The sequence below is a fragment of the Canis lupus genome, chromosome 3 (assembly GCF_011100685.1).
Source record: "Canis lupus familiaris isolate Mischka breed German Shepherd chromosome 3, alternate assembly UU_Cfam_GSD_1.0, whole genome shotgun sequence".
Classification (NCBI taxonomy): domain Eukaryota; kingdom Metazoa; phylum Chordata; class Mammalia; order Carnivora; family Canidae; genus Canis; species Canis lupus.
The window spans coordinates 45,512,537-45,534,414 of record NC_049224.1 but is presented as its reverse complement, the minus strand read 5'-3'; the positions used below and the strand labels follow the sequence as shown (position 1 = coordinate 45,534,414).

Sequence of the window (21,878 nt, the reverse complement as noted above, 5' to 3'; positions counted from 1 at the left end):
GAGCAGTTGGGTTGTGAAACATAGAATTGTTATGTCATAACTGCAACATTTCTCATCGGAAAATCTCTTTCATGGCTATGGGAAAAAAAAATAAAGATTGCTTAGAGAAATCAGAAGGAATGAAAAACTTCTCCCCTCATTCTCTCACATTTTTGCACAGTAGAAGAAGCAAAGAACTCCCATGTCAGGATGAATCACCCAACTGGAATTCACACATAGCATAAGATGAGGAGGCTACAAAATGCCAGATGCAAATGTTAGTTATAGCACATTTCCTCAAAGGCAACTTCAAGTCAGCCCCATCCCACTCACTCTTCCCAAATCCTGGTTTGTATCTTGTCACCTATACTATAAACAAAGCAGTAGCATTCACAGAGATAAATAGAGAGGTGCGTGGTGACAAAGCCAGGGAACTTGTTGGAAAAAAGAAAAGACAGAAAGCCTGTGTGTTTGAAGCCAAAAATGAAAACCTTAAACCATCATGCACACTGAGATGTGGGAAGATTCCTCAAATCTTGTTACGGAGAGTTAAGTTCAAACATAAGTCTATCAACATTGATACTGAGAGAGTTCCAGAGTTATACGGCTGATTCTACTATGTGTTTCATCAATGGTTGTGCTATCTAGGCTGGAGTGAAAATCTGAAAGTTACATCTGGCAAGAATATAGCAAATCCCCAGGACGTCTGTAGTAAGGTACCATTTAACTAGCAGGTGTCTCCACATTTACATTCAGTTAACACTTAACTCCAAATGTTTTATGCTAAGAGAACATGCATATAGATTCCATTACATATTCTAAGCTGTTGAGTGCTCAGTAATTGTTTCATTTTTTAGACATTTTTTTTCTTATTACAAATGTGATAAATGTATAGGTTTAAATGGAGTAAATGCAAATGCACACATGCATCCACAGAGGAAACTATGAAGATTACACAAATAATAACACTCATTGTTTTCTTATCAATCTGTTTGTGACTTTTTAAAAAAAAATAGGACTACCATTGATTGCTACATCCATACTCAAAGTATTTTAAGCATGGTTTTGAGAAAGGAATTGTCAAATAGAGCAATGAATGTGAATCAAACTCTAAAATGAGGGGAGAGAGAACACATTTTCAAAAGAAGTTATCTGTTAAATAAGGAAATTGGGGAAAAGACTATAAGAAGACAGAAAGAATTTTAGCTTTATGTAATTAGATTATTTAACCCCTTATGATAGTGTTAATACATACATCTAGGCTTTCCTTTTATCTGAATTTATTTTTGCTGGCATGTTTAGAACTATTTATTTGAGGTCTGTACTTAAAAGCCTCTGATTACAGTCTATATTGTAGGTGGGGAAAAAGAGATAACATGAATGATCAAAGGCAAGAGGTGAGATTTTACTTAATTGTGGAGCACAGAAGGGATTTGGTGGAGTTTAAATTGGAAAGGTAGACATGAGTATTTAAATCAAGGCAGGGGGGTGCTTCTAAAGTATGGATATCATACTGACAGTGATGAAGAGCTGAGGAGTAACATGAATATGTTTGTTTTTAGAAGAATACCTTGGGTGGTAAATAGAGTACTGGAAGAATGGATTCAGTCCAAGGAGATTATTTCTAATGGTCTAGACCTCTACTCCTCCAAAATAAGCAACACAGACATCAAAGATGTGGACCTGCATTACAATAGTGATGGGATGCAAGGTAGGAGGCAGGGTGGAGAGAAATGTAGTAGTAGAAATAATAGGACTTGGTAACTATTGGAAGATGGAAAAGAAGGTGAGAAAAAAGTCTCAGCAAACAATCAGGGTCACTTCAAATTAGAAAATAGTGATACAAATCATTCAGACAAGGCAGCTAGGGGGAAAGATTTTGTGATAAAAAGATGTGATAAGGGATGCCTGGGTGGCTCAGCTGTTGAGCGTCTGTCTGCCTTTCACCCAGGGTGTGATCCTGGAGTCCTGAGATCGAGTCCCACATGCTCCCTGCATGGAGCCTTCTTCTCTCTCTATGTCTCTGCATCTTTCTCTGTGTCTCTCATGAATAAATAAATAAAATCTAAAAAAAAAAAAAAGATGTGATGAGATCAGCTTTGGATAAGATTTTGAGGTACTTATGGGATATCTGGGGGCAGCAGGTAGTTTTAAATATAGAATTGGATTTCTGCACCATTATTTAATAATGGCTGAAATGTACTTGATGTTGATTATGTTCAAGAAATTTCTAAGTGCTTTACATATTTTAACTCATTTAATTCTTGAAACAAAAACATTAAATCCATTTAAAATGATTAAAAAGTAAAATAGAGAGGTTAAATAACCTCCCCATGGTTGCATGGCTAGGAAGAAGTTGAGTCATTTTGTAAATCCAATAATTTGGCTCCTGAGTCTGCATTCTTAACTACTATACTATAGATCCTAGAAGAAAAAAAAGTCATGCTGATAACCCCAAGGAGTTGAGATTATGGTAGAATATAGTAGACATTAGTAGAGAAGGAGGAGGAGGAAGAGGAAGAGAAGAAAAGGGAGAGAGGGAGAGGGAAGGGGAAGAGGAGGACAGAATACACAGGAACATCAACAGATTTTTTTAAAATGAGAATAAAGATGAGGAATCTAAGAATTGAAAGAGAAAGAACAGTCAGGAAGTTCGGAGGGAAAACAATGGTAGCCTAGGAGAATAAATGGAAGACAGTTTGAGAGCAATCAAAAAAGATTGAAATTGAAAAGTACTCTGTATATTTGCATTCAGAAGTCTTGGGTGACTTCATCAGAGAAGTTTCAGTGTTGTGATGTGATTCTTGCCTACATTTAATGGGTCATGGGCCAAAGAACAGAGCAAATGTTGACTTATTCTTTGAGAAGTTTGACTATGGAGGGGAAGAGAATGCATAATTTTTCTTTAGGATTTCATGCAGTGGAATAAAGTTTTATTTACAATATGGTTTAAAGTATAGTCATAACATTAGCGTATATCTAGATTGGAAAGAAAAGACTCAACAAAGAGAAAAAAATGTTCAGGATAAAGGAGAGGAAAAGTTGTTTATGGAATGAGTTTTCAAGAAGACCAGAAGATGTAGACTCTAAAGTGAAAATAGAAGATGAGCTTTGGACAGAGGGAGAAGTTTTCTTTGTTTGGGATGGAAAATGAGAGGAATGAGTTTTGTAGATATAAGATTAGGCAGTTAAGAGTTCAAGCCTGAAATCCTCTATTTTCCCCCAAGGATTAGAAGATGAGATTATTTGCTACAAGAAAAGTAAGAAGAAGGGAAATATAAAGAAGCTAATTGTACACATTTTCTTGGGCTTGTCTAACAAAGTACCACAGACTGGGCAATATAAACAACAGAAACTTATTTTCTTATACTTCTGGAAGCTACAAGTCTGAGATAGAGACATTGGAAACATTGGTTTCTCCTGAAGCCTCTCTTTGGCTTATAGGTAGATATCTTCTCATTGTACCTCCAAATGCTCTTCCCTCTGTGTGGGTTTGTACCCAAATTTTATCTTCTTAGAAGGATGCTGGTCATATTTGGTTAGGGCCCACTGTCATGATCTCATTTTGACTTCATCACATCATTTTAAATCTTATGTTGCATTCTGAGGTTCTGGAGGTTAGGACTTCAACCTGTGAATTTTGAGGGGTCACAATGTGGCCCATGGCACAGATATAAAATGTTGGAATAACAACTGTCAAGAAGGGAGAGATGACCCAGTATGCATATATAGATACTTGAATGGTATAAAGTCTAGTTGGGTTTAAGAGTCACAAATTTGGGGATCCCTGGGTGGCGCAGCGGTTTGGCGCCTGCCTTTGGCCCAGGGCGCGATCCTGGAGACCCGGGATCGAATCCCACATCGGGCTCCCGGTGCATGGAGCCTGCTTCTCCCTCTGCCTGTGTCTCTGCCTCTCTCTCTCTCTCTCTCTCTCTCTCTGTCTCTCTGTGACTACCATAAATAAATAAAAATTAAAAAAAAAAAAAAAAAAAAGAGTCACAAATTTGTAGTGGGACACAAGGGTCCATTAAGTGATCTACAGACTTGGATATGTTGAGTACATGTTGTGGGGAGACAAGGTGCTGGAATGGCCCAGGAACTGAGGAACTACATATTCCTAGTCAGGTGTATGACTATATGAAAGCAAGTAAAGAAATATGGGGTAGATGGGAAGAAACTAAGAAATTAAAGTGCTGAGGGAAGAAACTCAGAAATTGTGTGCAGATTAAATGGAACCTGAAGACCTAGAAAGCTATTAAGACCAGAGTTTGTGGTCAGAGAATGAGATGTTAGGTTTAAATGGGTAGCACACTTCCTGAGAGTGAGAAAGTCAAAATTAAGTTCATCCCATGGTACTGATGGAATAGAGATGAAGGCTATTGGAGTTGAAGTCAAAAGCTATGAGTCAGGGTATTGACTGTGTCATTCACAAGGACATTGAAGGTTTCTGGGATAAAAATGGAGTGAGGGATGGAAAGTGTGTGAGTCAGTTATCTATGAATAGGAAGGAGAGACAGGTTGGTAGTTCATTTAGCGCGATCCATGTGAAAGGAGGGCTTTGGGTTCCTCTAAATATCAACATCAACATGAATTAAGTCAGAGTTTGACATAGCCCTCTGGATGTGAAATTTGGCCAACCAGATGTATCCACAAGGGCTTATGCCAAGACGCTGGCTAATTGCTGCAGTCCTCTACATTTGTCATTTAAGAATTGGCTCAGGTAGGGGATCCTCAGTGGCTCAGTCACTTAAGCCCTCAATTCTTGATTTTACCTCAGGTCATTATCTCAGGATCATGAGATTGAGACCCTCCTAAACTTAGAGCCCGCATGAGATTCTCTCTTCCTCTCCTTCTGCCCCTCATCATGCTTGCCCTTTCTCTCTCTCTCTTTCTCTCTCTCTCTCTAAATAAACTCTTTTTTAAAAAAGAATTGGCTCAGGTATAACCTAATCTCTAGCTGTAGTATACTGGTGAAAAGTGTGAGGTGTGGAATCACACTGCACCAGTTCAGATAATGTGCACTATCATTACATGATACCTGACGTTACATGATACCAGGACAAATTATTTAAACTTCGTGGAACTCTATTTTCTCATCTGTGGAATGGAAACAGTTTTAGTGATTTCAATTTCATTTCAGAGGGTTTCAAAGATTAAATGAGACCATTGATGTAAAACATACAGATCAGCACTGAATTTGCAGTAAGTGCACAGTCCATTTTAGCTATTTTTATTTAAAAACCTTCTCAGAATCTACACCAATCACACATCCATTCTAGCCTCTTATCACATTGTCTACCCATTGTTTGTTTGAACCCGTCTCTCTTTTGAGCTGAGAACTCACTTTGGCACCTGGGCTGCTCATCCTGAAAAACCCACTACCTGCTGCATATTATGCTTAGTGGCAGTTTGTTGAATAAATTAATGAACAAATGAGAGATTTTTTTTTTCAGTACTTGGATGAACGACATGATAATAATAGAGGACAGTGATTCCTAGCTCTCTCTGTCCACCTCTTCATGTAGTCTCATTTTCTAAGCCTTATTTTAAATAGGGTTTAATTTCTACAGAATAGTAACAAGCAAATATTCTGGAAATCATTTTTTAATCCTTAAATTTATAAACATTACATGCTATGGCTATACATTTTATAGGTTGACTACTTTAGCATAAAAAAATATATTCAGAGGCTATGTCATTCATCTACCATCGCAGAACAATGGCCACAAATTCGTGGAGGATGCAATAAAGCATTCATTTCTTTTGTGTCTGCAGTTCTGCTGAGGATCAGTTTGAGGTCAGCTGGACCACTCTGCTTTAAGCAACGGATCCAGTTGGGCTCTGCTTCCCGCCTTATAATGGCTTGGGCTCTGTTCTGCTCCGTATAGAATTCTTCTGGGGCCCAGGTGGAAGGGGGAGAAACTTCTCATGGTGCATTGCAGGCAGGCAAGCCCAATGACACCAAACACATTTCAACGCCCTGCTTCTGCTTAGCCTGCTTACCTGCAAAGGCGTCCTACGGCCATTAGAAACCACCAAAAGGGGCAGCCCAGGTGGCTGAGTGGTTTAGCGCCGCCTTCAGCCCAGGGCTGATCCTGGAGACTCGGGAATCGAGTCCCATGTCAGGCTCCCTCATGGAGCCTGCTTCTTCCTCTGCCTGTGTCTCTGCTTCTCTCTCTGTCTGTGTCTCTCATGAATAAATAAATAAAATATTAAAAAAAAAAAGAAAAGAAACCACCAAAGGTTAAATGCACTTGCCCCCTCCATCCTCAAAGCCCCATCCAGAGCTGAAGTACCAGGTTCTATTCTGGTCTCCTTAACCCACACAACCCAACATTCCATTCTTCAAATGTCCTAGTGAGTCCAGTGATCAAAATAAATCCTGCTTGCAAGATCTAATATTAATGTGCAAATAACACTTATAGCAAATCAACCAGAATTTATTTAGCACCCTGTGTGCTTTCTGATTTAAAGAAACAGAAATAGGAACAAGCTAGACATCCATTGGTAAGGACGTGTTACACAGTGGGAAGGAACATGGGCCTTGGACCCAAAAAATCCTGGCTGTAACACTTAGCACTATGTGTCCCTGGACATTTACCATCAGACAAGGCAAAACATTTATCATCTTTGAGTTTTTGTCATCTTTAAAATAAGAGATGAGTCATATCAAATTCTCTTTGAGTGCAAGTCTGAATTAAAACTGTAAATACACTGTTTTACAAATAAAATTATTATAAATGCATTACCAATACAATTGCTGTTGTTACCATATGGAAATGATAATAATGCCTTTTACAGAGGATTGTGTGCCAAGTTTATACGTATATCACAGTGAATGAGGACTCTGGCATATAGCGGCTGCACAAAAAGATCGGCTCCTTTTGATACCCTTTCCCTTTAAATACACAGCTGAAAAACTGAAGCAGACATGCCCTAATGGAAGGCTACATGTTTTTCTCCTAATTATTCAGAGAAAAGGAAATTCCCTATTTATGTATTTATGCCTTTCTAAGTGCACATTGGCAAAAACATATTAACAAATAGTAAAAATATGTTTTGTTTTATTTGTTTGTTTGTTTGCACTTTAAAAGGCTTTTAAAAGACCTACAACTGGACTTCTTCCCTCTGGGGAGATGAATTTTTATGATATCCATCCTTATTTGGCAGAAATGGGAAGATTCCTGGGGCAGCAGCATGGACCAGCCTAGGGCTTTATAAACAGGCCCTGGGGAACAAGTGGGACATGAAGTCCAGCTCCCCTCTAACCCAGAGGATGAGCTAGAGCCATGCCTTCTGGCCTCTTGTGAAAAGAGACATCCTAACAGCACAGGGTTGATTGCTTTTCCTCAAGCCCCTTCAGAGTTATCATAGGAGGCCTGTCTATTGTTCTTAAGCAAGTGAACAAAAATAAGCTGTATTTGTAAAAGTTCTTAAGCTGTTCAAGGACTATTTCTCTTTCTCTTTAGAAATAACTGAGTACCCTCAATCACAAGAAAGCCAAATAACAAAAAAGCTGTTTTACTGATACCTATCCTGTTTATGGTGCTGTGTGTTTATTATTAAGTCCGTGTAAATTTTTCTCATCTTGAAATGGGAGATACGAAACTCAGAGAGGTTAACAGTACATGCCCCAAATCAATCAGGCCATAAGTAGGTAACAGAGCTGAGATTTCAACTCAAATCAGTGGATTACGTAGAAAGTAGAAAGACACTTCCCTACCTGGCCATGCCATGACGGATGTGTATGGCACCACATGGATGTTTATAAAACAATGTATGATTATCAAATAATGTATAAAATAATGATAAATGAAACAAAAAAAAGTGTCTCTATCTTACTCAGGACTGTCAAATACAGAAGGCTTTTTCTGGATGTCAGTTTCTTCTTGGTTGTAATGGGGATACTTCATTCACAATATGGGTTGGAGACCTACCTGGTGTAATATGTGGCAAGACCTGGCAATTCCTGGCATACAATAGACAGCAATAAGAATAATGATGTTGACAATGATGATGATGATGATGATGATGATGGCATAAACACGTGTTTGTATAGGAGGGGGTTGATAATTCTGACTCAACCTTTTGATGTGCTTTACATATTGAATTGACCAATTAAGACTGTATGGTAGAGCAGGCAAGATTTTCATCAGTTTTCTGTTGAATTACTCAGATCACTGTGTCTAGTCTCCACTTCACATGTATACCATGTACATTGCGGTTCATGATAACTAGACCAGCAATCTCACCAGCAGATGGAAAAATTTATCTAATTGGGTCTACCAGCCGGAAAGCCCAAGGTTTCCAGCCTCGGGGCTGGTGAAGTAGAATATTAAGGCAACTTGGATCTCTTGGGGGTGTTACAGAGCCCTTGTTTCAGGTGTCACCTGGCTATTTAAAAATATTTTTGAATAAAATGTATGCAGGCCCCTATGAATCCGTGCCCCAATTTATTTTATGTACATAATTCTTTTAACGGAAAGAGAGAAAACATATGGCTTGAATCATATTTTATAGTTTTTCTATTTGAATTTGGAAACATACACATGTTCATACAGTAGTATATCAACAACTAAAACTGTATATGAAAGCATGATTATATGGAAAGTTATTCAACTCAAATAAATCATTGTACTTGAAGGTGGGCTTGAACTAGCCTGTGCTGTTTTTCTGCTACCTGCTGGAAAATATTCTCTTTAAAAACTTACATTTTAGGTGTTTTTTTGAAGTCAAAAAATTAATGAGTGATTTTTTTTCAGAGACAAAATAAATGAAATATTTGCTTTTTGCCACAGAGGAACTACATAGCATTTCTTTCTCACTATTCCAAACTCTGTCACCCATGTCATAAAACCTGTGACTTCCCTATACCAAAAATGAATTTTGTGTCTTTTCAGAACTTCTGGAAATAAAGTGGAGAGGGACCTTCTATGATTGCTTTTTCCAAACATCTTCATAGGAAGTTCTCTGGAGTGCCGCTTTCAGTGTTAAATGGATGCTGATGGGGATACATAGTAATAGCAATTCTTGAGTCTTTTTACAAATACTTAGGTTCTCTCATATCTCAGTTCTGCCAAACTGTAATGTACCATAAGTTCACATGAAAATAGAAAAGTCTCATGATGTTAAATGATAATGGCTATCACCTACTGAATATGTGTATAATACTGGGTAGAGGGGCTCATACTAAGTGTTCCATGTGTTTTCTCAATGATATCTCACAAGATATGAGACAACTCTTACTGTCTCCATTTTACAAATGAGTTAGCTTACACTCATTGAGGAAAAAGAATTTATTCAGGATCATCACTTTGCTAAGATTCAAACCTTGGCTACTTTGCCTCCCTAATTCTTCCCTTTCCATTATCTGTTTAAGTGCTGATAACCGGATACATGGTGTACGTGGTAAGAACATCTATATGAAAGAGGAAAGATTATCTTCCTTCTCTCCTTTCTGTATACAATACAAGTTTCACCAAAGATCACACAATCTGGTCAAATAAGAAATGATAGCCAAATTGTATTCCTCTTAATTCCTAGTCTGATGATCTACTCGCTTAATTAGGGGCAATTGGAGGTAAGGTTGGATGAGCTCTGTAGAAAGAATCGTACAGTTACTGAAACATACTAGTGGCCAGTTTAGTTAACTCATAGCAAGATGAACTGATTTTAAACTGAACTAAAGAGTAATTTCCTATTCTCAAGCCTTTACTTCGTTTTTTTTCACCAGCAGCAGACTATATAGATATAGTCCTGACAAGTGCTTCTCCATTTTATGTCAAGTTCAGAAATGGACACAAAAGTCATCTTTGGTGTATAAAGTGTCACAGATTCCATAACATGAGTGACAGAAAGTGGCCATTTAAGAAAAAGGGACCCCTTAAATATATCTAGCAAGAAAGTTAAAGGAATCTAGCTCAGTTATGGACAACCTTTCTACTCCATGCCCTGACTTTACCGGAGTCTCAACTCTTGACATGGTTCCAAGTTTTAATTTGTCCCTCTGTGTACTCATTCACTAGGCTGGAAGTTAGCCTTCTCTTGAAAGATAGAACCAGGGATTATGAATAAGAAATCAGCAGAGCAAGCAACATACAAGAAGATACTCCTTTAACAAGCACTGACCTGTAGTTTTCTAAAGGCCTGGAAAATAATTACCCAATGGCTAACCACCATTCGATTAAATTGCCTCCTATGATTCTGAGAGCAATGGTATGATTAGACAGCTAGCAGGGGATGGTCTTGGGACCTGTATGTCTATATATTTATTGATATATTGGCTTCAAGAGGGTGGATTTCTGATGATCTGTGGTATCTCACTGCAGCGTCACCAAATTGGAAGCTAGGATAAGTAAAAGACATCATCAAAAACAGAACATTTTTACATCTCCATTTTACATGTTCTTTTCAAATTAGTGGGCCTGCGAGGATGACCAACAGAAATATTCAGTTTGCTTAAAGAACTTTGCTGGTTGTAGACAATGCACACTCTAAAATTAAACAAGGTTACTATTCTCAGTTTCAGAACTGGAAGGGTCAAATTTTAAAATGCAGAAGGGAAAGCTTTCAATGACAAGTGTGTTCATATTTGCCAATGCAAATTCGGTAGGCATACTGAGAAGCTAACATCTGTACCAGAAATTGCCTAAGTATGCAAATATACCTGTTTAGTTCTTAAATGTGGAGTTTGTATGGTTAACCACAATGTATTTCAGTGCAAATGCATTATTTGATCAAGTTAAATAACTTGATCACCTACAGTTAACTGATCTATTTCCAAATTTATATACCAAACACAAATTTATCATCTTGGTGAGGAAAGGGAGCCATCTATAAGCTTGAAAGCCTAGAGATGGAATCACTCCCTTGTTTTCTGTTTATCATATATAGTACATAATTATGGTAAGTAATTTCTCCCCTTTGAATTTCAACTTTCTCATCTGTAAAATGGGTCTAATATTGTACCAAATGAGGGGATCATAAAACGTAGATTATAATTCCAGCATTTCTAGCAACCCCTCTTTTGAATAAGGACAGATCTTTTAACTACTCTATACTCTACTTTCCTCATCTGTACAGTTGGGGTGAAGTTGGGATTGGAACTCAAGGCCTTCAGCCTGGACTTCTTGGACCCTGAGGAAAGAATTCAGAAGATCCTTGAACTCATCATCTGAATTCCGCATGCTATTTTAAAATTGCGGCTAAATGTGTCTCTAAGCATTTCTCTCTGGAAGAAAGGTCCATTGCTTTCATCAAGTTCTCGAAGAAATTTGTGTCCCCCAAAATGTGGGGACCCACTTAACTAAATATTTCTATAGTTTTTTTTTTCATTAGTAGCATTTGATGATTCTGTGAGTAGTAATATATTCAGATACAGCATTTAAATGTTGTCACTATCAGTTTCCTTCTCAAATGTTGTGAGGATAGGCTGATGTTTCCTTTTTAGGGTTTCTTAATCAAAAGTCACTACACACCTAAAGGGACTATGCAGTGTCTTGGGGATCAGTGAATCCCTGATAATAAATGCAAAGTTTTGTGTATAGGTGTATTTTCTAGGAGAATCAAGAGCTTTCATCAAATTCTCAGATTGTTTTTCTTTTTCAAAAAATTTATTTATTTATTTTAGAGAGACAGTAAGAGTGTACACAAAAGCATGGTGGTATGGGGAGGAGTACAGGGAGAGGGAGAGAGAGAGAATCTCAACCAGACTCCTCGCTGAGCATGGAGTTCCATCTCAGGACCCCAGGATCATGACCTGAGCTAAAAATCAAGAGTTGGACACTAAACTGACTGAGTCACCCTGGCACCCCCAAATTCTTATATTCTTAATCATTAAGAGATTAAGAATACTGATTTAGTGATTAGAATTGGCCCAAAATATTTTCACTAAAAATAAATGATCAAGTAACATGAAGACAAGTCATTTGGACAATGCTACTTGACTAACTATTTTAATTGGTAGGCATATATGTGGTATGTTAGAAACAGAGCCATTCATTTTAAGGTAAGTTGATAAATGTAAACACTTTAGAAATTCAAATATTTCGTTTTCTTCCTTCTTTCATTTAAAACCTCCTTATCTTCCCTTCTCCATTAGCCAAAGCTCTGGAGAGTAAGGTCATTGATTAAAATATTTTGAACATTTTGTATAGTCTCTCTCCCTGAAATAATTATTCTTATAATGAAAATTACTTTGTTTTTGTTGAAAGCAATTTAGCATTATTAATCAACAGCCTTAAAAATCCCCATATCCCCTGGCCAAGTAATTACATTTCTAGGTGTCTATCCTAGGGGATTATCTAAAATATAGATAGAAGAGATGATGTTATTTTTAAAACTTTTCCTTTTATATAATTTATGAAATCAAATAATGAACATATGGGGCTATAAGGTATTGAATTAAATAAATTATGGTGTTTTCGTACAATGCTACATCATACACCAATTACAGTGAAGCATATTCAAGGACTTATATTGTGATAATGAAAAAACTTAAGACCCAAAAGTTTATATTCTGTATAAAAAAAGCTATTAATAGTGGTTATTGTCAGGTACTGAAATAAAGGATAATTTATTGTCTTCCTAACAATTTTCTATTTTAGAAAATATTTTTCTATTTTCTATACATTTTCACAATGACAATATATTATTGTCAATATATTTAGAAGTTTTTCTTGCACTTTTACAATGCTAATACATCATTCTACAATGATCATGTAATATATATATTATTATGTCGATCTGTGCATAAATACAGAAATAAGTAGATAAAAATATTCATTTCAGCAACTCTGATGTTCCATGTTTCTACATGTTTAAAGGGTTTTGAAATGAAATATACATTTTCAAGTAAGTTTATAATTGGTTGCTCTGGCGAAGTTCCAAGCTTATTTGATGATGCTACTCTTTCTTTCTTTCTTTCTTTCTTTCTTTCTTTCTTTCTTTTCTTTCCTTTTCTTTTCTTTTCTTTTCTGTTTCTTAGACAAAATACAGTTCTAACACTGCTTATTTTGCTCATGTAGACTGCCATTATTCCAAATGATTTTAAGTGTACATCTTTGAGGATGGAAAACCAAATACATTTACTTAACCTCATCATGGGATACCTGGGAGGTTAAAAAATGTTATGATTGACCAATGTCCACAAATACCCCTGGTCAAATTTTGCAGCCTTGTGGGATAGCAGTAGTAGGGTAGAGAAAGGAAGGCCATAGTCAAAACTGTAGCCTCCTTTGAGCCATGTTCAAACTCAAAATCCTTTAAAGTTGCACTTACTAAATCCATCTCTCTTGAATTATCAATAGTAACTTACTGGTCTTTCAACATCATAGACTCATGCTGTGAAATTTTGAAAGCCATTATTATATGCACAGTGTTTAGGGGGAAATGAAATCCTGCCTTTGTGATTGTACCATAGAGGGCAATTGCAAAGACATGCAGCCTGACAAAGCACACATTCTGTGGATCTAGTATTTTATTTCTTTGCAATTGGTACCCCAGATAATAGAATATTCCCTTGTGTTGTCACTGAGGCATTTTCATTTCTCACTGGCTATTTCATGCCATCCTGAGCATTTAGCAGAACACCAATACCAGAATGTCAGACTAAGGATGTCTTCCTATCACTGAACAAAACTATCTGAGATTTGTTTGGGCTTAGGACAGGAGTGGACAGCTGGGAAGCATTTTGGTCAAGGAGAAAAATGACACATTTCTGAACTGGAATGATAGATTTGGAAGCCTGCTGATCTGTGTTCATTTTTCCTTTCTGGGAAATAAAAAAGAAAAGAAAGAAAGAAAGAAAGAAAAGAAAGAAAAGAAAGAAAGAAAGAAAGAAAGAAAGAAAGAAAGAAAGAAAGAAAGAAAGAAAGAAAAGAAAGAAAGAAAAGAAAGAAAGAAAAGAAATACCAACCAATTGCCACAACTAACTAAAAATAAAGCCGATGGGCTGTTCCCCTACATTGAATTTACAGTTATGATAATTCCGGTTAACTATAAACATTCTGTTAAAAAATCTAATTTCTCGAGATGCCTGGGTGGCTCAGTGATTGAGCATCTGCCTTTGACTCAGGTTGTGATCCTGGGGACCTGGGATTGAATCCTACATCAGGCTCCCTGCAGGAAGCCTGATTCTACCCCTGCCTATGTCTCTGACTCTCTCTGTGTCTCTCATGAATAAATAAATAAAATCTTTAAAAACTCTAATTTCTTTGTTCAAAAAGCTTGTAGGGGTTGAATATTAAAAAAAAAAAAACTTTCTGATAGATGAGTACCAAATATATGGTGGTAATAAATTCTTGCACTAGGTTAACTATACACTTTGCTAATAATGTTGGATGACACAATCCACAAACACCACTGGTAAGCTGGATTTTGGCATGTGTACAAAGGTTTTATTGAACATACATTGCCAGTGAAACATGCCTGGCTTACTCATGATCAGGCAGCCGTGTTTTATATATATTTATATGTATATTCATACACATATACACATACACACACAGACCAGATCACTCCCTTGACTCCCTGCGGCCTTTCTGACAACTATCTTACAGATCAAGAGAACTGTTTCTTTCTCTCTCAGCCAGGTTTTGTTTGGGTTGCTCTATGTGTCAGATGGAAACAACCATAAAACTTCACCCCATTTTACTCCATTAAAAATATGTATTCACAGGGTTTGTCAGTTTCTCTGAATGCCTGAGTAATCCTGCATTATTAAGTAGGCAAGCCAGATCAGGAACTGCAGTGTGATCCAAGTGTGAATAGTGACTTCAAGGAGCAGCAGAGGAAATGCATCTTGAACTTTCCTGAGTGATCGTCCCTCCAAGGCAAAAGTGATGCAGGATGGCCAGTGTATCTCTGGGCCTGGACAAGGAGTGGGTAAGATAATTTTTTCCTGAACAAAATTATTTTTTCTATTTATTTTCATCTTTCCCTTTTAAAATGTATAGATTTAGGTAAGTTCATGTTCATATATGTGTATATATATTAATATATGTGTGTATAACATACAAATAAACACATGTGGGTAATGTTTGAAAAAATGTTTACTGATGGGGTCTCAATAAGAAAAGTTTAGGTAATACTGCCTATGAATTTTCAACCGTTTTATTTGACTATCTCAATTCATATTTATTGTCAGGAATATATCTCTTATATAATATCTCTTATACATCTCATATATAATGTCAGGCAATTATATCTCTTACTTTGTAACTAAATATTTTCAACAAGAATTTCTTCTTCCTATGTCAAGCTAAGAAACAGTATTATGACTGGAATAAGGTAGGAGCCTCAGATTGTCTTTTCTTAGAGGAAGCACTGCTTATAACTGCTGGGTGAGGACCCATTTCTTTAGGGGGAAAGCTAATGGAACAGAGCACAGCAGTGAGCAGTAGTAGCATTATTCTTACCAAGCATGCTAATTGTCTGCTTTAGGGAGTCCCCACAACCTTGGATGCCCAAGGAATTGAGTGAAGCTTATCATCTCTACAGTCTGGAAGTTGAGCTCCTGAAAACAAGGAGACATGCATGGAGCTTGGGCTGTAGATCCTGGGGATACACCCAAGCAACAGAACTTCTTTGATGGCAAGGCTAGAAAGTCAAAAGCCTGTTTTGGAAGGAGTGAGAATCTACAATACTGAGGCAGGGGTTCTGGTCAAAAGTGGAAACCCAGCTGAAAATGGGACACAGATTAAACATGAGGGTTATTACTTTCTCCTTAGTTTTTTCATGTTGAGGAATGTGGAGAGATTCCTTGTTCCAGGAGCTAAACTAGGTATGGACACAATGGTGTGCAAAGGTGGTGAACACAGTCCCTCTTATATCAGAGTTTACCTTGTAGAGGGAAGTCAGGAATTAATAAAATATTCATGCTGATAAACAGAGAAGGAAGTGATCTAATTCCATAAGGGCATAGAATAAAGGAAACTATCCCATAATTTTATGCTGGGAAATAGATGTTGAGGTGTTATGCTGCATCATCATTTCAATATCCTGGAATTTTAAAATAACATGACACTAGCCATAGAAAATTGTGACCCTAATTCATGGTACCATATAGGTTGTGATTAACTAATAAACATAGTTTTGCATATGTGTGTGAGAAGGTAGAAATAAAAATAAGAAAGATCACAAGAACTATTTAGAAGAACCCAACATTGATTATTTATTCAGCAAATTGAACATATTTCAGCCCTGAAAAAAAATAGATATAGTTCCTTTTCTCAGGAAGCTTATTTTGAATGAGATAGACAAGAAGCAAATGACACAATAGGGTTCTCAATTGTGATACGTGCCCTAAAGAACCTAAAACAGGGTGATGTTGGTGATTGGATCTGAAAAGTCCAAGGGTACTTTGAACTGTGTGATTCAGGAGGATCCTTCTAAGGAAGTCCCAACTGACTTGTGACCCAAGAGATTAGAAGGACTAAAGTGCCAAAGGATTAGGGAAAAAAGGTTCTGAGCACAGCAACAGCAAGTGACTATAACATCTCTAAGGTAGAAATAACGTTAGCTTGAAGAATAGGTATCTAAGAATCTCCATCCATTCCTTCTCAGTAACATTGGTTTCCCCTGCTTCTACTCTTTCTTTCCTGTGTTTGGAGGAAGGGCAAAAGGTCAGGGAGGTACTGACATCAATGCCAACAGAACTCTAGCCACCAGCCTCAGGTTACATCAGTTCCTGGGAACCAGAGGTATGACTGGTCTATGAGTGGAAAATGGAACCCTTATTGGTGGTAGGTCAACTGGTTTTACCATGGGAGAGTTAGACAGGCTAGCAAAACATCCCAAACTGGAAGTTCTGATGAGTAGGAACACCATCCTGTTTAGCACGGACATCATGTCTACTTTGAAAGGGTAGAAGTCACAACAAGAGTGTTTAGAAACCATCCTTTCCCATAGAGAACAAATCCAATGACAGCAGGCTGCCAACTTAAGGGCAAAATAAGCCTAGTGGCTGAAGGTGAATGTGCTAGTGAAGGTGCTCTGATGAATAAGGGGAAAGAGAAAGGAAAATTCTGTGTTAGCAGCTTTTGAACCACATGAAATCAGGCTTTCAATTTTTAAAAGCCCCCAATTTATTCCAGCATGTGCTACCTCCACTTGAGTAATTCCAAAGGATGCTGCATCCATCACTACAAGAAATGCTGGGTTTTGATAACTCAAGAAAGATTGCTGATTTCTTCAAAGTGCAAAGCTGTGAAACCCCGGGGTTATATTTATCCCTTTCATATCTCTGCTGACAAGCAACATGGGACATGTAGAAATAGTTTAAAATGTTCATGGTGAGAAAACATCATCCCTGAATGATACATTTCACATGTGCAATTCAATGGAATATTGTCCCCCTCCACACCAAATTCTGCTTCTTCCCCTAACCTCTTATGAGTTTGCCATTAGTAGCTGATCTGTTCCCTTTTCCTTTCTCCATTCCTTTGATTCTCCCTCTATAAATTATTTGTAAAGAGAAATAAGACCTTGAAATTCTAAATGGCCCTGTTCTTGCTTCATATGTACATATGTGCCCACATGTTTGCGCACCCATGCACATAGAATTTGGCATTAGAGAAAAAGATGGGAATCTGGGCCCAGAAACATTATAAATATTAGAACTGGGGTGACTCTTGAGTTTTCTAACTTCCAGTTTCCTCTAAAGTAAGTGATGAAAATAATACTTTTTCCAGAGCTTTTTGGTGAGCAAAGAAATTATCTGTTTAAAGGAATTTACATGAATCAAAACTCAACAAGGCAAGGTATTTTAAGGCTTTGGTGATAGTGTTTTTTTTTTTTTTAATTTTTATTTATGATAGTCACACACACACACACAGAGAGAGATAGAGGGAGAGAGAGAGAGAGAGAGAGAGGCAGAGACACAGGCAGAGGGAGAAGCAGGCTCCATGCACCGGAAGCCCGACGTGGGATTCAATCCCGGGTCTCCAGGATCGCGCCCTGGATCAAATGCAGGCGCCAAACCGCTGCGCCACCCAGGGATCCCGGTGATAGTGTTTAATATGACAATTAAAGGAGATGTCTAATCTGAAACTTTACATAAATTTTGGATTTCATCCTCCCTTTTCCATTGTCCTCAGAATCTGAGATCCATGTAACTGTTGAGATTTTGAAGCTTTCCAATGCCAGGAAATTGAGAAGTTGTTCTCCTAAGATATGTGTTCCCAGAGCTTTGGATTTTATAGAAAAATAAGGCAATCTAAAGTAGAATAAATTTGGGATTCCAGGAATATGCAAACATTGGGCGTTCTGTTACTCATTGACATTCAAAAACTTTTGCTTATTAACTACATGGTTTCACCCTCAATCATAATTGCTCTGGAATTAGAAGGTGCACCCATGACAGAGATCGATTCCAGAGACAGATCTGTTGACCCACAGGAGCTTGGGACAAAAATCCTTTGCTAGAGAGGGAAGAGATTAGCATTCACATTAGGCAAAGGAACCTGTTCCAAGGTTTGAAACCTATCTTTAGAACCTCATTAACCCAGTATGAGGAGGTTGTGATATAGGAATTCAGAAGTGGGTATGAAGTCTCTTACTTTGAACTAGTACTTCTGTTCTTGCTTGTACCAACTTCCCGTTGTTATTCATACAAATTAGATAGCTATTGTTATATCTTTATCTATTTGTATATTTCTATACCCCAAACACTTTCCCTTGAAAAATGCATCTGCCATAGGCAAACTATATAAATCTACATCAGCTTGGAGTGAAACGATGACTATGGGAGAAAGTTATTCAACATACAGTGTGATACTAGTTTCAGGTGTAGAATTTAGTGATTCAGCACTTCCATACATTACCCGGTGCTCATCACAACCAGTGCCCTCCTTAATACCCATCATCTATTTAACCCATGTTCCTACCCATCTCCCCTCTGGTAACCATCCGCTTGTTCTCTAGTGTTAAGAGTCTGTTTCTTGGTTTGCCTCTCTTCCTCCCACCTCCATGTTTGTTTGTTTTGTTTCTTAAATTCCACACATGAGTGACACCAGATGATACTTGTCTTTCTCTGACTAACTTATTCACTTAGCATAATACTCTTTAGCTCCAGCCATGTCATTGCAAATGGCAAGATTTTGTTCCTTTTTATGGATGAGTAATAATCCATTGTAGAGAAAAGAATAAAATAAATCCTTTTGATTAGAACCAATATAAATCACATGTTTGGGAATCCTATAGATACTCATACACATTACAAATCTATTTATTAACTCTGAGAGATTAGAATTACAATAATTTGATTTCATGGGAAAAATAAATTTAACATTTTGTATTGTCTAAGACATTTTATGAAAGGCCAAGGTGCTGAATAGTAGTAATCATTAACAAATAGATGTTCCCTAACTGTTCATATGGATGAAACAGCATTAGTGTACAAAGACCTCACTTCTACTATGAGGAGTTGGAATAAAAATAAAAATGGAAAAAATGACTGTAGATTACCTTTCAGAACTCATATTTCATTAATCTACATGAATATCATTGTTTTAGTTTAATCCTGGCCTGGCCAATGGTAGTAATTTTCTCCATGGTAGGGGATGCATTTTTAACCTAACAATGTGATTAGGTGGGCCAGGAGAAAATCAAGGGGCATGAGGAAACAAATTGATTCCAAACTTGCATTTCTGCAGCAACTCCTAACCTTCATAGGTACAGCAAAAGATCCCAATGGCTTTCCTTCATATCCTCAGTATCTATAAGAATCCCTTGTATATAGTAGGTAATCAGTGACTAAACTAAGAATCTGATGGGTGAATTAATAAAGTATTATTTCCCCCTTCTACTTTCTCCTTTATTACATCAACTAAAATTTCTCTCCTTTAAATGAACTGGGCGGGGGGGTGGAAGGGAAGGTGGGCGGGGGATGGGGGTGACTGGGTGACGGGCACTGAGAGGGCCACTTGATGGGATGAGCACTGGGTGTTATTCTATATGTTGGCAAATTGGACACCAATAAAAAATAAATGTATATATAAAAATTTTTTTCTCTCCTTTAGTTCTTTTTTGTTTTTTCCTTAACTCCTAGGGAATATTGAAACAATCCTTTGAAAGTGTTCTAATGGATGAAAGAGAGAGAGCGAAAGGATTAAAGTCATAGACAGTACTGTGCATCCTGTTTAGAGTAGTGAATATAATACTTGAAATCACTAAACTTTATTCATATTAACAATGTCTTATATTGCTATAGTGGTTTATACTTTTTAAAAGTCACTTGATTTTCATAATCACCCATGATTTTAAAGATGAGGAAATTAAGATGTATCAGGCATAGTGCCTTATTGAGTTAGGAAGTGGCAGATGTCACAGGTTCAAATACAATACCGTCTTTCACTGCATTCTTCTGCCTCTCTATGAGGAGGAAAGTTAACAGAGCCTTCCCCTTAGAATGCTAAAGAAATATATTCCAAAGCTGACATTGAACAATTGCACAGTGCTGAAAAATGTTCTGTAGGAGCCAGCCAAAGGGAGTGAAGTCAAATTCTGGAAATAAAGATCAATGAGAAGTTTTCTTTCCTTTAGAGAAAACACTGAAACCATGAACCTCTAAAATTCTTCTGGTTCAGCCTAGAGTAAAGCTTGGTAATTCAATGCATCCCAATCACTCATTCAATCATTCAAGAGATATTGCTTCAACGCCTCCTAGATGATAAGCTTTCCTGGACATGGAAATTTGTCTCTAGAAGGTCATCTCCAAGTTTAGGAGGCAGTGGGACTGTGGACTATGCAAAGAATCTGTAAGAATTCTGGTATTACCAGTAAGATTCTGGTATTATTGATCTATTTAGAGACTGAATAAAGGATCTGAGCTCACTCTAGATTTCTATCATAAACTGGAAACTTTTTTCCACAGTGATATCTCTATCTTAGTCACAAAAATAAATGTGAAATAAGAAAAAATCAGTGAAGTACTGGGATGTGTTCTCATGGTAGTCATGCATATTATGAGCTCCCCAAGGATACACAGAATACTTTTCATCTCTGGTATTCCATGGTCATGCTAAATGCTTAGCACCTCGTGCATGCTTGATGGATGCTTTGTCAAGTGAACAACTAAAAAACACTGCAATTCAGCTCTGCAGAAGAAAAATGATGCTGGGCTTCAGAAAATATTGAATACCTCTGGACAAACACATTCAGGGAGGAACCATGTGTGAGTCTGATGTGGTTCTCTAACCTTGAGGACATTATGCTTTCCTGGACAGATTAAACATTTAACAACTAATCTAACCATGAAGCAGAAGAAAAAGCACTGGAGGTATATATGATAATGAGCCTACTGACATCAACATTTTTAAATGGCAAGAATTATTTTAAGCAATAATATTAGAATGTATTTTGTATTCAAATTACTAATGAAGAAAAGCAAAGCAAGAATATAGGGTAGTACCTACATGCAGATTCCAAATGACTCAGCATCAAATGGACCCAGGATAAGATTTAAGACATCATCCTTCATTCATCAGCCATGTATTGGATGTATCTGCTGAGTCTACAATGGGCCAGGACTATGCTATATTCTGAGAGTTTGGGCAGAAGTGGACAAGAACCACAAGGTCTGCCTACCTCTTGCTTAAAGTTTACACGGAGCCAATAACATCACAGATAAATGCACAATTACTAACTAATATGTGCCATGAAGCAAAAGGAAAGGATGGGGGAGGAGATACAAATGAAAACTCCTCTGGGTGGGGGAGAAAGTTTATCTAAGTGAGTACCACCAGCGCTAGGGCCTGAAAATGAGCTCAACTCTCCAGGAGAAGAAACAGTGGGGAGAGACCATCACCAGTGGGAACAGCATAGAGGGGAAAAAACTCTGGATGGAAAAGAACTAGACAGCTTTGAGGATCAGAGAGGCTCAGAAACTGGAACTTATCAAG

The 21,878-nt window shown here is 37.4% G+C and overlaps 1 long non-coding RNA gene across 3 annotated transcripts in view; it reads left to right on the top strand.

Moving 5' to 3' along the window:
- Nucleotides 1-21,878, top strand: part of LOC102155852 — a 123,677-nt gene that overhangs the window by 64,966 nt on the left and 36,833 nt on the right. For 2 of the 3 annotated variants that reach the window (XR_005357011.1, XR_005357012.1), the window contains exon 3: nt 14,657-14,862. The exons of the other annotated variant lie outside the window; for it this stretch is intronic. This is a non-coding gene — a long non-coding RNA (uncharacterized LOC102155852). The remainder of the gene's footprint in view (nt 1-14,656; nt 14,863-21,878) is intronic. 3 annotated transcript variants of the gene reach the window in all.